Source organism: Neomonachus schauinslandi, chromosome 4 (genome assembly GCF_002201575.2).
Source record: "Neomonachus schauinslandi chromosome 4, ASM220157v2, whole genome shotgun sequence".
Classification (NCBI taxonomy): domain Eukaryota; kingdom Metazoa; phylum Chordata; class Mammalia; order Carnivora; family Phocidae; genus Neomonachus; species Neomonachus schauinslandi.
In genome coordinates, this window is record NC_058406.1 from 123,097,285 (window position 1) to 123,115,413 (window position 18,129).

Sequence of the window (18,129 nt, forward strand, 5' to 3'; positions counted from 1 at the left end):
CAGAGTTCCCCAAAGTACCCCCTTTGGCCCTGGTTGCCCAGCCCCCCTCCCGGGACTCTTGCAGACCTCCCCGTGGATCAGCAGCTGTAGATAATGCCTAGCACTATGGAGGAGCAGAGGGGGCTCCAAGACCCACCCGGTGCTATGACCCAGGTTTGTTCTCATTGGTTGTCCATGCTATGCCAGTTGTTAAAAATTTGTCCTTTCTCCTGGAGACTAATAACTTTATTTTTAAGGTCATTTTACTAGCAAATATGGGTTTATTAAGGAATAGGAGAGAATTGCAATCTAGGACAGAGAAACTGCATCGAAACCATAGGTAAGTCCAGGAAACAAAGGAGAGAAACGCTCTTTTATAGAGGAAGCAGGAGATTGGAAGGGCTGTTTTAAACGACAAGCCCATTGGAGTAAACTGGGGGATTGAAGTATAGTGGCTTTCCACTGGCTGAGTTATAACTGTCTCTCATTGGCTGGGTTGTTGCCAAGGGAGGAAGAAAGCTTTCCTTCCTCTTGCTGGGGTAGTCAAGTAGTAGCCACATGCAAAATCCACCTTTTCCTATTGGATTAGCAATAGATGAGGAGTGGAAGGGTGTGAGAGCTACCCACGTTGAACCTCCTGACTCCATTTTAGTGAGATTTCCCTAATTCATTTTCACAAGACAATGCATTTGGATGTGCCTGTCTCGTAAGTTGAGGCATAGACCGCATAATTGTAAGGTGAGCTAAGATCCGGAGGGGTAACCCTTTAAACAGTGTAAATTGTTATCAATCCTTTATTTCTCCAAGGAATGGAGGAAAGGATTTCTTAGGAACCTGGAGATAAGGTGAGAGGAGGGGGTTAAGGGCCTCTGATGGGGGAAAAAATTCAGGCTACTTTCTCTATTTTGTCTGGAGTTCTGCTTATCCCCCATCGGTATTTTAAATGCCTTGAATTCAAAGTGCAATGCTCCCCAGAAGCAAGTGTCTTCCATCAAGAAGAAAAGAAATGGCCACCACAGGTGGTCCTGCAGGGTCTCACTTGCCAGTGCCCTATACCGTGGACACCGAGACATGTAGGGTGGTAGGGATGAGCATCAGACTCAAGACGGGAAGCCTGATTCTTAAGACTCAACTCTACAATGACTTGCAGTGTGCCTTTGTGTGTGTGTGTGTGTGTGTGTGTGTGTACCTCGTAGATCAAACTGCCTGAGTTTCTTTAAGCCTCCATTGTTGCTCATCTGTGAAACACGGATTAAGTTACCTGCCTGGTGGACCTCACAGGCTGATGAAAGATCAGAAAGGAACTGGTGCACAAAAAGGCTTTATCAATTGTGAATTGCTCTTCTAACATATGGTGTTATGCTAATCGACTCCATTCAGAAAGAAGCAGAGCGGGGAGTGAGGAGAAGTGACTCAGGAAGCTCGAGACAGGAATGAGGGCTGAAGAGCTAGTCAGCAACCTAAAATAGAATCGTCTGCAGAGCCTGGGGCCAGGCTGCGGGGCCAGGCCCGTCAGCAGCGGGCAGGCAGGAACTCCCGGCTGGCAGGGACCCAGGCTACCTGCTCCCCCCGGTGTGCCTGTGGGGTCAGTGCCTGCAGCCAGAGATGGCTGCCCGCGGGCCAGGTCAGTGCGGGCCACGGCCACCGGCCCACAGGCAGGAACTGGAGGGCAGGAATTCACAGTGCAATCCCTGGGAATTCAAACAGCTCTCCCTCTCTAGGAGATGTCCCCTCCCGGCCAAATGCTGCCCTGGCCCTTTGCCCATATTCCCTACCAGTGAAATTAGCCTGCAAATGAAATCTACAAAGCACGTTGGCCCAGGAGACCACAGGGCCAGCCCATGTCCTTCCGCTCCAGGAGGGAAGCAGGCCCCTGCCCAGCCTGCCTAGGCCAAGCTCCAGCCCTTTGGTTCCGAGGCAGGTAACAGACACCTGTACCCACAGGACTGAGGACGGAAGAACCACTGAGGGGTTGGGGTCTGGAGGCAAGCTGGCCTGCTTGGGCGTAGCTAGGCAGGGATTTGCTGTTTCACAAACAAACACTGCTCCAAGGCATTCCTGCTGCTTGCTTTGGCCAAGGAAAGCAAGGTAATAGCTGAAGGAACAGTGACCTCATCAGCAAAGCAGGCTCCCCAGTCTCTCACACAAACCCCACATCCCCAAACAACCCAGGAGACTGTTTGTCACGAAAAGTCCCAGAGTGGCCTGCCCTGTAGAGCGAGCAGGTGGCCAGTCTGGAAGTGGGCTGGGAGCAGGGAGGTAGCTTTTTTCCTGCCGTCTGGAGAAACCACCGTTCCAGGGCAGAGGCGTAGGGATGGAGGCTGGGGGGCGGGGGGGGGGGGGGTGGCATTTTTCACCTCAGGCTCCTCCCTCCTGCCACAACATGAACCAAAACAGAGGCAAAGCTATTCGTCATTTCGGCTCTCTCGGGGGCCCTGGCCAGGCTCTGAGCCATCAGCGTGCTGCCTCGGCAGCCTCGGGGGAGCCGGGTGCTGCCGGGACCATTCAACCTGGTCCTGTTTCACTTCCCCCATCTGCTATTTTGTTCATCCTCAGGATGTGGGGAGAGGTGGAGATTGGAGAAAGAAGTAGGAAGTGGAGAGGGGAAGGGATGCCTGGATGCTCTGGCTCTTTATTCTCTATTTCTCCAGCCTGAGGAGAGGAAGGGCAGAAAGCCATTCTGGCTTCAGAAACTGGAGAAAAACTCACTTGCAGTGAGTGGCCCGGGGCCGTGTGCCAGGCGCTGCCCGAAGCCCAGGCTAATGAGACATATCTTCCTCGGCCCTCCAGCACCGTGTGGTAGACTTCTTTACGTTAAGATAAATGCAGGTGTATTAGGAGCAAACTCTTCTTGGGGGTTTACCACATGCCAGGCTCTGTGCTAAGTGCTTAAAGTGCCTGAGCTCATGCAATATTCCAACAGGGCTATAATCGAGTTCTTTCCTTTACTCGCTCCCTTTCCAGAGGCTAGAGAGTCTGTAGCGTGTCTGAGGCCACACGGCTACGGGTGACAGGCCTGGACATAAACCCCAGCAGTCTGACTCCAGAGCCCACTACACGTGGTTGTCCAATCTGTGCAGTGCTCCCAGGGGCCTTACTAGGGACAAGGGCCACATGCCCCGGCACAGGGGACTGCCCCCACACAAACACACTTGCCTTGCGGCTTGCCTTGAAGGGGCAGCTGCCCAGAAGAGGCAAAATTCACTCAAATATTTCAGTTAAAGCCCGAGGTGTCTTTGGATGTGTTGTACCAAACAACAAGATACGTTATATATATTACGTAAAATATGTAATATATATAATGCATTATTTTATATATGAGATAAAACCATATATACATTCATTCTTCCTCTTGCTCTTCCCTGCCTAAACAGCTCAGCCCTAAGGTAGTCTGGCCCGGCAGAGCAGGGTGAGAGGGCAGAACCACAGTGACCCAGAAAGAAGGCAGGCTGGATCCTTTTGAGATAAAGGACACCACTGGGACAACTGGAGAAACTCAAGTGGGGTATGCAGAGAGATGGCAGGCAGGTATCCTTGTGAGTTTCCTGACTGGGTGGGTCTGTTGCGGTTTTAGAGGGGAATGTCTTTGAAGGGGGCTCATGATGCCAGCAACTTACTCTTTTAAAATGTTTTTCATTACTAGTTTTACCTTTCGTTTACTTTTTTTTCTTTAGCTAAGAAAGCAGAAGAGATGATTTGTTGTACACCTGTTACATTCAGCCACAAATGAAAACAGAATTAGTCTCGAAAGTCACAGGTCCAGGGCAAAGGACCAAAATGGACTGTTATGGTGTAAGTAAGGTGGGTCTCTCAAAAGTGGATGGCTGTTCTAGATCCATTGAATCAAGTTCTAGAAAGTAGGCATGCGATCCAACAATTTGTACCAGCACCCCTGGCCTCTGGCTTTCCTTATTTCTGCTGTGGCTTCCATGAGGGCACAAGCTAATGGTTTACTTGGACTCTGCCTTGTCTTTCTTCTTGTTCACTTCAACCTGCGCATTTGCTTCTTCCTCCACAAACCTCTCACGGCACAGAGGTTTCCAAGAAGATAGTGCTAAGGCTGAGAGATCCCTTTTTCATTTACTTTTAAAACAAACTAGTAACGCATATATATGCTCTCACTGTGAAAAAACATCAAGCAATACCAAAGTTATTCATTAAAAAAATGAAAGCATCCTTCCGTCCCTTTCAATATCAGTGCCTTTTTCAGAAGGCCACCAGTATTATTGAGGTGGTATCTTCATAGAACACAAATATGTAAGGGAGAGAAGAGATTTTCAAGTTGTCATCACAAGAAAAAAAATTGTAACTATTTGAGGTGATGGATGTTAACTAAGCTTATCATGGTGACCATCTTGCAATGTATACATATGTCAGATCATTGTATTGTACACCTTAAATAAATACCATGTTACAAGTCGATTATATCCCAATAAAACTGAAAAAAATAGCCAAGAAAAAAATAATTTAAAAATTTGAATTCTTGGGATGCCTCGGTGGCTCAGTCGGTTAAGCGTCTGCCTTCGGCTCAGGTCATGATCCCAGGCTCCTGGGGTCGAGCCCCGCATCAGGCTCCCTGTTCATCGGGGAGCCTGCTTCTCCCTCTCCCTCTGCTTGTGAGCACTCTCTCTCTCTCTCTCAAATAAATAAATAAAATCTTTTAAAAAAAAATTTGAATTCTCACTATAAAAAAAGGAAAAGAAAAAATGTTGTTAAACTTTCATTACATTGGTTGTTAAAGTCAAAAAAGGTTAATAAAATATACTTTGCTTTTGAAAAAAACCCAAATATATAGGCAATTGACTTTTACATGGTACAGAGGAAAAAGGTTATTTGCATTGTGCTTTCAATTTCTCTGTAAGTTTGGGATTGTTTCAAAATGTCTAAAAATTAATTAGAAAACACACGGAAACCAAACATGAGCCTCAAAAGAAAATGTGCTCTCAGGTTGGAGACCCCCAGGGCATATCTCTATGGTCTCCTGCCATTAGAAGCACTAGAGTAAGGATTCGGGGGGAGTCTGGCCACACCCAGGCCACACTGTCCAGAAATACCAGGCGCTCTGTGCTCCCCAGGGAGTGGAGGTTCCCTCCTAGTGGGTATATGCTCCCTGGGTCGCTTCACGCGCTCCAGCCTCCACTTGGGAGTTAATAGCAGAAAAGGTAACATAACCAGCAGTGCCTTGGCCTTCAGGTTCCCACTGCCTAGACACTACACCCCTGCCTCTACAGCAAACAGCTCCCACAGCTCCTGCCTGCAGGGGCCTGCAGGGGCTCATCACAATTTATTGATTGCAATAGACAATCACTCTAAAGAAGAAATGGTCACTGTAGTCTGGGTTTCCTCTCCAAGTGCAGGGACTTCTCTGGAACTAGTTAATACTGATGGAGAAAGGTCGTGGGAGGGAGGGAAGTACGAGAAAGTGCCAAGTCTAATGGTGGTGTCCTCAGCCTGGGACAGTCCTGGCTCTTAGAGTGTCGTCCCTCTACAACTTCCACACCATGGAGATGGCACCTATCTGCTTCTCTGGGTTCAGGGCAAAGGGCATGGATATTTTCCACATTTCTGAATATCATTTCTGTTAGATAGTCTTTCATTTTAAGGACCAAGAGAAGGGTAGAAACTCCAGTGTTCCTGATCAGAACCACAGCTAATTTCCAAAGGGAGGAAATGCTGCCTGATGTTCCAGCCTATTACTCAGCAGGTGAGCTGATGGCCAAAGAGAGTGGTTGCTGTTCCAGTGTCCAGGGCAACAGCACAAACAGTGCGGGGGTGTTCAGGTCAGTGCCTTGGCTCCCTCACATAAAATTCCTGCATCATGTGTGCTGGGAGTGGGCAGGGCACAGAATAAAACAGGTAGGCTTCTTGATGTGAGAACATTTCCCCAGCCTCAGAACATATCTAGGCCCTTACTTTGCCTAGAAATGCAGTGAGTAAAAAACCATGGGCCTAATTCCCACCCAAGTCATCTGCGTAGGACCTCCAGAATGACAGCACCTCCCTCACATGGAACTTGGATTTGTGACAGGGACGTAAGAAGAACATCCTCCTCCACAATTTAATACTGCAATCTCTGCCTTCCCTGTAAGACAACAAAAAGCAAAAGTTATCCTAGGGAAACACCAAATTTCACAGTGCCTATATTGGAATTACTGGGCAAGCAAGAAGAAGAGGATGTTAGGAAATACGAGCTAGCAGAAGTGAGCTCAGGGAATCGGATGTGAGAATGAGTGATGGCAGTCAGAAAGAAAAAGAGAAAAGACTAGGAGTTTAAAGAAGCTTAAAATCAGAAAGCAGGATGATTTCAGACAGGAGGAACTGATCATTCAGCAAACTGTGCTGGACACAGAGAAGGCAGAAATGAAAAGACAGTCCTTGCTCTTGAAGACTGAAACAGTCTAGTGGAAGATACCGAAATAAACCAATTCAAAAAACCGCATGATCCAAGTCATAGTGGAGGCATTTAGAGGCTAAGGGAAAGTAAAGGAGTGAGCATCTGACTGAGGGAGTCAGGGACATCTAAGGTGGGTATTGAAAGGATGAGGACAAGTTTTGCCAAGAAAGGGAAAGGGTTTGCGCCTTCCACAGGTAGGTCAGTTACAAAAAACTTGAAGGAAAGGGCAAAGAAACCAGTTCAGGGAGACTTCTCTTATTGTGACAGCAGGTAGCATTCCTGGGCAAGATGTCTGGACTCTTTATCAAGAGGTTTAGAAATGACACTACAAGTCAGCCTGAACTAAAGGGGATGGTGAGCAGGGGGAAAGAGGGAGAATTGTTTTGATCATACTTTGCATATAATCTGAGGCTTTCACCTCAGATTATTTACCTATTAAATAGGGGCAATAATATATATGGTAAGGATAGCCAATTATCTAACATATTTTGGGGGGGTGTTAACTAAATGATAATTTTGTTAAGTAGGAACCCAATAAATATTTGGTGGTTTTTTTAATTTAAATTCAATTAATTAACATATAGTATATTTAGATTCAGAGGTGGAGTTCAGTGATTCATCAGTCTTATATAACACCAAGTGCTCATTGCCCTCCTTAATGGCTATCACCCTGTTACCCCATCCCCCCACCTCCCGTCCAGCAACCCTCAGTTTGTTTCCTATGATTAAGAGTCTCATGGTTTGTCTCCCTCTCTGATTTCATCTTGTTTTATTTTTCCCTCCCTTCCCCTATGATCCTGTTTTGTTTCTTAAATTCCACATATGAGTGAGATCATATGGTTTTTGTCTTTCTCTGATTGACTTATTTTGCTTAGCATAATACCCTCTAGTTCCATCCACGTCATTGTAAATGGCAAGATGTTGGGTTTTTTGATGGCTGAGTAGTATTCCATTGTATATATATACCACATCTTCTTTATCCATTCATCTGTCAATGGACATCTGGGTTCTTTCCATAGTTTGGCTACTGTGGACATTACTGCTATAAACATTAGGTGCAGGTGTCCCCTTCGGATCACTACATTTGTATCTTTGGGGTAAATACCCAGTAGTGCAATTGCTGGGTCATAGGGTAGCTCGATTTTCAACGTTTTGAGGAACCTCCATACTATTTTCCAGAGTGGCTGCACCAGCTTGCATCCCCACCAACAGTATAAAAGGATTCCCCTTTCTCCACATCTTGGCCAATATCTGTCATTTCCTGAGTGGTTAATTTTAGCCATTCTGACTGGTGTGAGATGATACCTTCTTGTGGTTTGGATTTGGATTTCCCTGATGCTGAGTGATGTTGAGCACTTTTTCATGTGTCTGTTGGCCATTTGGATGTCTTCTTTGGAGAAATGTCTGTTCATGTCTTCTTCCCATTTCTTGATTGGATTATTTGTTCTTTGGGTGTTGAGTTTGATAAGTTCTTTATAGATTTTGGATACTAGCCCTTTATCTGATAAGGCATTTGCAAATATCTTCTCCCATTCTGTCGGTTGTCTTTTGGTTTTGTCGACCGTTTCCTTTGCTGTGCAAAAGCTTTTAATCTTGATGAAGTCCCAATAGTTAATTCTACCTTTGTTTCCCTTGCCTTTGGAGATGTGTCTAGCAAGAAGTTGCTGCAGCCAAGGTCACAGAGGTTGCTACCTGTGTTCTCCTCTAGAATTTTGATGGATTCCCGTCTCACATTTAGGTCTTTCATCCATTTTGAGTTGGTTTTTATGTATGGTGTAAGGATATAGTCCAGTTTCAGTCTTCTGCATGTGGTTGTCCAATTTTCCCAACACCATTTGTTGAACAGAATGTCTTTTTTCCATTGGATATTCTTTCCTGCTTTGTCCAAGATTAGTTGACCATAGAGATGAGGGTCCATTTCTGGGCTCTCTATTCTGTTCCATTGATCTATGTGTCTGTTTTTGTGCCAGTACCATACTGTCTTGATGATGACAGCTTTGTAATAGAGCTTGAGATCCAGGATTGTGATGCCACCAGCTTTGGTTTTCCTTTTCAAAATTCCTTTGGCTATTCAGGGTCTTTTCTGGTTCCATACAAATTTTAGGATTATTTGTTCCAGTCCTGTGAAAAAAGTTGATGGTATTTTGATAGGGGTTGCATTGAATGTGTAGATTGCTCTAGGTAGCATAGACATTTTAACTATATTTGTTCTTCCAATCCATGAGCATGGAACGTTTTTCCATTTCTTTGTGTCTGCTCCATTTCTTTCATGAGTGTTCTATAGTTTTCTGAGTACAGATCCTTTGCCTCTTTGGTTAGGTTTATTCCTAGGTATCTTACGGTTTGGGGCGCAATTGTAAGTGGATTGACTTCTTAATTTCTCTTTCTTCTGTCTCATTGTTAGTGTATAGACATGCAACTGATTTCTGTGCATTGATTTCATATCCTTCCACATTGCTGAATTCCTGTATGAGTTCTAGCAATTTTGGAGTGGAGTCTTTTGGGTTTTCCACATAGAGTATCATGTCATCTGCAAAGAGTAAGAGTTTGACTTCTTTGCCTATTTGGATGCCTTTTATTTCTTTTTGTTATCTGATTGCTGAGGCTAGGAGGACATCCTGGTCATGTTCCTGAACCTAGGGAAGAAGCTCTCCGTTTTTCCCCATTGAAAATGATATTTGCTGTGGGCTTTTCATATATGGCTTTTATGATATTGAGGTATGTTTCCTCTATCCCTACACTGTGAAGAGTTTAATCAAGAAAGGACGCTGTAAACTTCTTCCTAGAAACATCGCCAAAGGCAAGGGAAGCAAGGGCAAAAATGAACTATTGGGACTTCATCAAGATAAAAATCTTTTGCACAGCAAAGGAAAGGGTCGAAAAAACCAAAAGACAACCGACAGAATGGGAGAAGATATTTGCAAATGACATATCAGATAAAGGGCTAGTATCCAAAATCTATAAAGAACTTATCAAACTCAACACCCAAAGAACAAATAATCCAATCAAGAAATGGGTGGGCGCCTGGGTGGCTCAGTTGGTTAAGCGACTGCCTTCCGCTCAGGTCATGATCCTGGAGTCCCAGGATCGAGTCCCGCATCGGGCTCCCTGCTCAGCAGGGAGTCTGCTTCTCCCTCTGACCCTCCTCCCTCTCATGCTCTCTGTCTCTCATTCTCTCTGTCTCAAATAAATAAATAAAATCTTTAATAAAAAAAAAAAACCTCAATGAGATACCACCTCACACCAGTCAGAATGGCTAAAATGAATAAGTCAGGAAACAACAGATGTTGGGGAGGATGGGGAGAAAGGGGAACCCTCCTACACTGTTGGTGGGAATGCAAGCTGGTGCAGCCACTCTGGAAAACAGTATGGAGGTTCCTCAAAAAGTTGAAAATAGAGCTACCCTACGACCCAGCAATTGCACTACTGGGTATTTACCCCAGAGTTACAAATGTAGTGATCTGAAGGGGCATGTGCACCCCAATGTTTATAGCAGTAATGTCCACAATAGCCAAACTATGGAAAGAGCCTAGATGTCCATCAACAGATGAATGGATAAAGAAGATGTGGTATATATATACAATGGAATATTATGCAGCCATCAAAAAATGAAATCTTGCCATTTGCAATGACGTGGATGGAACTAGAGGGTATTATGCTAAGCGAAGTAAATCAATCAGAGAAAGATAAGTATCATATGATCTCACTGATATGAGGAATTTGAGAAACAAGACAGAGGATCATAGGGAAAGGTAGGGAAAAATGAAACAAGACAAAACCGGAGAGGGAGACAAACCATAAGAGACTCTTAATCTCAGGAAACAAACAGGGTTTACGGGAGTGGAGGGGGGTGGAAGGGATGGGGTGGCTGGGTGATGGACACTGGATAGGGTATTTACTATGGTGAGCACTGTGAATTGTGTAAGACTGATTAATAACAGACCTGTACCCCTGAAACAAGTAATACATAATATGTTAATTAAAAATTTTTTTTAAAAGATTATGATTTACTGAAAGCTCAGATGATGAGTAGCATTATTATTTTTTTTTAGCAATAAAGTATTTTTAAATTAAAAAAAAAGAAAAAAGAAAGAAAGGAATGGGGTGCCTGAGTGGCTGTATGGGGTGCGTGAGTGGCTCCGTAGGTTAAGCCTCTGCCTTTGGCTCAGGTCATGATCCCAGGGTCCTAGGATTGAGCCTCGCATCGGGCTCCCTGCTCAGTGGGGAGTCTGCTTCTCCCTCTGCCCCTCCACCTCCCCCTGCTCGTGCACTCTCTCTCTCTCTCAAATAAATAAATAAAATCTTTTTTTAAAAAAAAAGAAGGAAAGGATGCTGTACTTTGTCAAATGCTTTTTCTGCATCTATTGAGAGGATCATATGGTTCTTGTCCTTTCTTTTATTAATGTGTAGTGTATCACATTGATTTGCAGAGGTTGAGCCACCTTTGCAGCCCAGGAATAAATCCCACTTGGTTGTAGTGAATAATCCTTTTAATGTACTGTTTGATCCTATTGCCTGGTATCTTGGTGAGAATTTTTGCATCTATGTTCCATCAGGGATATTGGTCTGTAATTCTCCTTTTTGGTGGGGTCTTTGGTTTTGGGATCAAGGTAATGTTGGCCTCATAGAAAGAGTTTGGAAGTTTTTCTTCCATTTCTATTTTTTGGAACAGTTTCAGAAGAATAGGTATTAATTCTTCTTGAAATATTTGGTAGGGGGCGCCTGGGTGGCTCAGTCGGTTAAGCGACTGCCTTCGGCTCAGGTCATGATCCTGGAGTCCCTGGATCGAGTCCCGCATCGGGCTCCCTGCTCGGCGGGGAGTCTGCTTCTCCCTCTGACCCTCCCCCCTCTCATGTGCTTGCTCTCTCTCATTCTCTCTCTCTCAAATAAATAAATAAAATCTTTAAAAAAAAAAAAAAGCAATATTTGGTAGGGGCGCCTGGGTGGCTCAGTTGGTTAAGCGACTGCCTTTGGCTCAGGTCATGATCCCAGGGTCCTGGGATTGAGTCCCGCATCGGGCTCCCTGCTCTGCGGGGAGCCTGCTTCTCCCTCTCCCACTCCCCCTGCTTGTGTTCCCTCTCTCTCTGTGTCTCTCTCTGTCAAATAAATAAATAAAATCTTAAAAAAAAAAAAAAGAAATATTTGGTAGAATTCCCCTGGGAAGCCATCTGACCCTGGACTCTTGTTTGTTGGGAGATTTTTGATTACTGCTTCAATTTCCTTGCTGGTGGTTATGGGTCTGTTCAGGTTTTCTATTTCTTCCTGTCTCAGTTTTGGTAGTTTATAAGTCTCCAGGAATGCATCCATTTCTTCCAGATTGCCTAATTTGTTGGCCTGTAGTTGCTCATAACATGTTCTTATAGTTTTGGGGTTTTTTTAAGATTTTATTTATTTATTTGACAGAGGGAGAGAGATAGCGAGAGCAGGAACACAAGCAGGGGGAGTGGGAGAGGGAGAAGCAGGCTTCCTGCCGAGCAGGGAGCCCGATGTGGGACTCGATCCCAGGACCCTGAGATCATGACCTGAGCCGAAGGCAGACGCTTAACGACTGAGCCACCAGGCGCCCATATGTTCTTATAGTTGTTTGTATTTCTTTGGTATTGGTTGTGATCTCTCCTCTTTCATTCATGATTTTATTTATTTGGGTCCATTCTCTTTTCTTTTTGATAAGTCTGGCTTGGGGTTTATCAATCTTATTAATTCTTTCAAAGAACGAGTTCCTAGTTTCCTTGATCTGTTCTATTATTCTTTTAGTTTCTATTTCATTGATTTCTGCTCTGATCTTTATTATTTCTCTTCTCCTGCTGGGTTTAGGCTTTATTTGCTGTTCTTTCTCCAGCTCATTTAGGTGTAGGGTTAGGTTGTGTATTTGAGACCTTTCTTGTTTCTTGAGAAAGGTTTGTATTGCTATATCCTTCCCTCTTAGGACCACCTCTGCTGCATCCCAAAGGTTTTGAAGTTGTGTTTTCATTTTCACTTGTTTCCATTAATTTTTTTAATTCTTCTTTAATTTCCTGGTTGACCCATTCATTCTTCAGTAGGATGCTCTTTAGCCCCCATGTATTTGAGTTCTTTCCAAATTTCTTCTTGTGATTGAGTTCAAGTTTCAAAGCACTGTGGTCTGAAAATATGCAGGGAATGATCCCAATCTTTTGGTACCAGTTGAGACCTGATTTGTGACCCAGGATGTGATTTATTTTAGAGAACGTTCCATGAGCACTTGAGAAGAATGTTTCTTCTGTTGCTTTAGGATGGAATGCTCTGAATATATCTGTTAAGTCCATCTGGTCCAATGGGTCATTCAGAGCCCTTGTTTCCTTGTTGATCTTCTGATTAGATGATCTGTCCATCGCAGTGAGTGGGGTGTTAAAGTCCCCTACTATTCTCAATGTGTTTCTTTAATTTTGTTATTAATTGGTTTGTATAATTGGCTGCTCCCATGTTAGGGGCATAAATATCTACAATTTTTAGATCTCCTTGTTGGATAGACCCTTTAATTATGATATAGTGTCCTTCCTCATCTTTTATTACAGTCTTTGGTTTAAAATCTAATTTGTCTGATATAAGGATTGCTATCCCAGCTTTCTTTTCATGTCCATTAGCATGATAAATTGTTTTCCACCCCCTCACTTTCAATCTAGAGGTGTCTTTGGGTCTAAAATGAGTCTCTTGCAGACAGCATATCAATAGGTCCTACTTTTTTATTCAATCTGATACCATGTCTTTTGATTGGGGCATGTAGCCCATTTACATTCAAAGTAACTACTGAAAGATATGGATTTAGTGCCACTGTATTACCTGTAAAATTTCTGTATATATTGCCTCTGTTCCTTTCTGGAACAGAGGTCTATGTTACTTTTGGGCTCTCTCTTCACTTAAGGGATCTCCTGAATGGAGGAGTAGGTAGCTGGAAGGCTTCGTACTTGTAGCTGCAGTGATGGAGGCCCTTGCCCAGAGCATGGCACTCTGTGACACCCTGGCCCAGGAAAAAAATGTGACCCCATGGCTGGTTGTGCTCTTAGTAGAAGAAGCTCTGGGCAAAGAACATGGAGCCCAATTTCAGGGAAATGATGCTGTTATAGGCTGAACTGTGTCCCCCAAAAAAGTCACATATTGAAGTCCCAACTCCTAGTACCTCAGAATGTGACCTTATTTGGGGATCTTTACAGAGGTAATCAAGTTAAATGAGGTCATTAGGGTGGGCCCTACTTCAACACAGAATGTCCTTATAAGAAGGGGAATTTGGACACACTTGAAGGGAAGATTGTGTGAAGAGATGTAGAAGGAAGACCACTATCTGCAAGCCAAAGGGAGAGACCTGGGACAGAGCCTTCCTTCACATCCCTCAGAAGGAATCAACCTTACTGATATTTTCATTTCAGACTTCTAGTCTCCATAACTGTGGGACTATCAGTTTCTGTTGTTGAAGCCACCCAGCCTGTGGCACTTTGTTATGGCAGGCTGAGCAAACTAACACAGATGTCCACCCTACTGTGGTCCACTGTGGTCCCCTTCAAGCAGTGTTTCTAAAATTTCAATAATGTGTAGATTTCTTTTCAGGAAAGAAGGACATCCTCTTACTCCACACCTATCCCATGACAATTTAAATCATTTAAAATTATTTTTAAAGTAGTATAATTAGTTACAAACATAAAATCAAGCATAAATTTACATTTTTGCTCTTGTAGAATTATAAAATCAAAACTGAATTCCTCTGTATTAAAATTATCAGTTGAGAAGATATTTGCAAATGGCATAGTTGATAAAGGGTTAGTATCCAAAATTTATAAAGAACTTATCAAACTCAACACCCAAAACACAAACAATCCAGTGAAGAAATGGGAAGACATGAATAGACAGTTTTCCAAAGAAGATATCCAGATGACTAACAGACACATGAAAAGATGCTCAACATCACTCATCATCAGGGAAATACAAATCAAAACCATGATGAGATACCACCTTACACCTGTCAAAGTGGCTAAAATTAACAACACAAGAAAAAACAGATGTTGGAGAGGATGTGGAGAAAGGGAAATCCTCTTGCACTGTTGGTCAGAATGCAACCCGGTGCAGCCACAATGGACAACAGTATGAAGGTTCCTCAAAAAGTTAAAAAGAGAACTACCCTATGATCGAGCAATTGCACTACTAGGTATTAACCCAAAGGATACAAAAATATAGATTTGAAGGGGTACATGCACCCCGATGTTTATAGTGGCATTATCAACAATAATCAAACTATGGAGAGCGCCCAAATATCCATCAACTGATGAATGGATAAAGAAGATGTGGTATATACATATACAATGGAATATTACTCAGCCATCAAAAAATGAAATCTTGCCATTTGCAACAACATGGATGAAGCTAGAGTGTATTATGCTAAGTGAAGTAAGTCAGTCAGAGAAAGGCAAATACCATATGATCTCACTCATATGTGGAATTTAAGAAAGAGAATAGATGAACATATGGGAAGGGAAAAAGAAAAAAGGAGAGGGAAACAAACCATAAGAAACTCTTAATGATAGAGAATAAACTGAGGGTTGATGGAGGAAGGTGGATGGAGATGGTCTTAAAGGGTGATAGGTATTAAGGAGGGCAGTTGTTGTGATGAGCACTGGGTATTGTGTGTAAGTGATGAATCACTGAATTCTACTCCAGAAACCAATATTGCACTGTATGTTCACTATCTAAAATTTCAATCAAAAAAAAATTATCCGTTGAAATAATATTACAGAATTAAAAAATTCTTGTGACAATGTTGGTGGCTTCACTTCGAGGAAAACTACCCTAAAGAATTTATACACTGGGGAGACTGTGTCACCATAAAGCAATGCCAGTGGGTGGTCATCAGTGAAAAGTCCCAGGAATCATAGAACCAGATGGACACCGGGATTGTGCATTAACGCTGGTATGTCTCTAAGGAAACAACTTCTCCATTCCTCTGTAGAGAATCTTCTAGATGTTAAGAAACTGATAGCTTCCCACAGCTCAGGGCCTGTAGTCAAATGTTGAAACTCTGAGCAAGTAGGAGGCTTTGGAGGACATATTTGGGATGGAGATAGGCTCCCCAGGTGTGCCTGTCCCCCTCCATATTCACTGTGCCTATTTTGTAGCAGATTCACAAGCTTGGTTTAACGGAATAAATAAGTAGATAGACAAGTAATTTTTAAAGTACCCCATGTGTTATGGGCTGAATTGTCTTTCCCAAAATTCCAAACCCTAGTACCTCAGAATGTAGCCTTATTTAGAGATGGGGTCTTTACATAGGTGATTAAAGGTTAAATGAGGTCGTAAGGCTCATCCAATAGGACTTACAAGAAGAGAGAACCCAGGGCTGCAAGGCACGGAGGAAGGGCCATGAGAGGACACAGTGAGAAGGCAGCCATCTGAAAGTTAAGGAGATAGACCTCAGGAGAAACCAAACCTGTTGACAACTTGATTTCAAACTTCTAGCCTCCAGAACTGTGAGAAAACAAATGTCTGTTGTTTAAACCACCCAGTCTGTGGTGGTTTGTTATAACAGCCCTAGCAAATTAATCCCCCCCACACACAAATGATCTCTCTCCAAGCCAATATCCCCCAGCACACTATTTGTTCATGACGTGGGTGGGTGTCCGACCACACTGCAGAGAGCATCATGCTGGCTGCTTTGGGAGTTGTTGAAATCGGGGTTGGGTATTTGTCAAAATGTCTTATCTCCCCTACCAAGCCATGATTCCTAAGAGGTCAGGATTGTGTCTCACTCTGCTGTGAACAAGAGCACACAGGAGTCTCTCAACCAGTATTTGCTGGATATATGAATGAAAAATAGAAACAGGACGTAATCTAACTTTATATTTAGACATAGATAAAGAATATACACCAAAACATTCATAGAGATGATCTTTGAATATGGGATTATGGATGATTTAACTTTTGTTACTTTTATATCAGTGTTTTCTTTACCTCCCACAATAAATTCTTATTATTATAATAAGATAAAAGAGGGGATATTTTATTTTGCTTTAATTGTTGTGTTTGTGTATCCAGAGCTGTTGCTCACTGAGACGCTGACAACAGAATTTAAGCTCATTCCCTTGCTGATGGCACCTTGAGGAAAAGAAGGATCCTGGGGAAGACCTGAGCCACAGGGACTTCTCCCTTGGTCCCCCTGAGACCAGGTGCTTTCACTTAGAATAAAGTCCCCAAATCATCTGCCCACCCCAAGTAGTGCAATGTGGAGAGAACATCCAGTATCCAAGATAGGCTGAGAGGGAGCAGGGAATTTGACTGGGTGGTGCCTGCCCTGGAGGCCATAGACAAGCTTTCTAGACATTCATGTTGGGTGGTCCAGGGAGATGAGGCCTGTGTCCATTCATGGAGCTTCATATGGATTTGGTCACCCTGTCTCCCAAGAAACATGTTAAAGGTTTACGCAGACCTCAGCTCACTCTTGGGCAAATTCAACCCAAGAGTGTAACATAAAAGGCCCAGAGACCCTCCAACCAAAATGGTCTCTTACTTGATCCAACAAGAAGCCCTCAAATCCCCACTGCCAGAAGCCACCCATAGGGTCAAGCATTACCTACAGAAGGATCCAAGGCAAACAGCTTGTTAATCCATTAGCACACTGGCACTCAGCAGAAAGAGTCCCAAGGGACTGAGATGAAGGCATTCCACGTCGTGATACAAGGAAGAAGTTGAGCAGTATCTATCATAGTTTTTCTTAAACATGAGCAATGCACAGACCCCTTTTAAAGGAAAAAAATCACTTGTATCCCCAGTACTGACCCAATTCATTGTTATTCTAGGGCAACTTAAATATGTACAAACATACAATTAGGTAGGAAAATAAGCTTAAAATATGGAAAAGTATGTTGAATATAGAAAACATAAATACCAATAAAATCCAAATTATTCCATTACTTTAATGTGACAAACTGAACTGTTTTGCTGAAGCTAATTTGCTGCACGGCACAGGAATGCAGGGCTGATCACGCAGCAGTTATCACGCTGGAGAAATGTGAGCAGGCGGCGCTCTGACCACCATGACACCCAAGCCATCATCGACAGAACCCTGACACTGAGAAGCGATGGTTGTAAGTTCAGTAACAAGGCAATTACCCTGATCCCCAGGGAGATGTTAGATTATCACAAATGAAAACACATAGTTTAAAATTCTCATTGATAACTCTGTTGGAGCTCCAGTTTGAGACACTTTTATTCAGTTTCTTCAGCGCTACTACCAGAGAAAATAAACTCAAGTGGAGAACAAAGTTGGAGGAAACTTTAAAAAGAAAGCAGCAAAAGACTATGATTGGGTGCCTTAAAAAAGTTCAAAAAAGAGCAGAAGGAATTGAAATAAGTTGGGGGACGTAAATGGAGAGAAAAAACAAACAAACAAAAGTTAGCTGGTTTGATTATTGAAGATAATGATGGTTTGGGGTTTGGTTTTGGCTACGACTACCTATGGATTTATCCTAACCATCTTATTATAAAGTAGCAGTTAGAACATGTGGTTGAATCAGACACCTCTGAGACAGATTTCAGTCCCATAATTTCCCATAAACACAAGAAGTAGTTTGGCTTCTCTAAATCTCAGCTTCTTTCTCCAAATAGGAATGATAGTTTTACCTTCCTCAAAGGATTGTTTTGAGGATTCAATTAAATAATCCATGTTAAAAAAAAAATCACTAATACATTGCATGGCACATAGTAAGTGCTCAGTTAGTAACTACTTTTCATATCAGATTTATTTTAGCCACATTAAC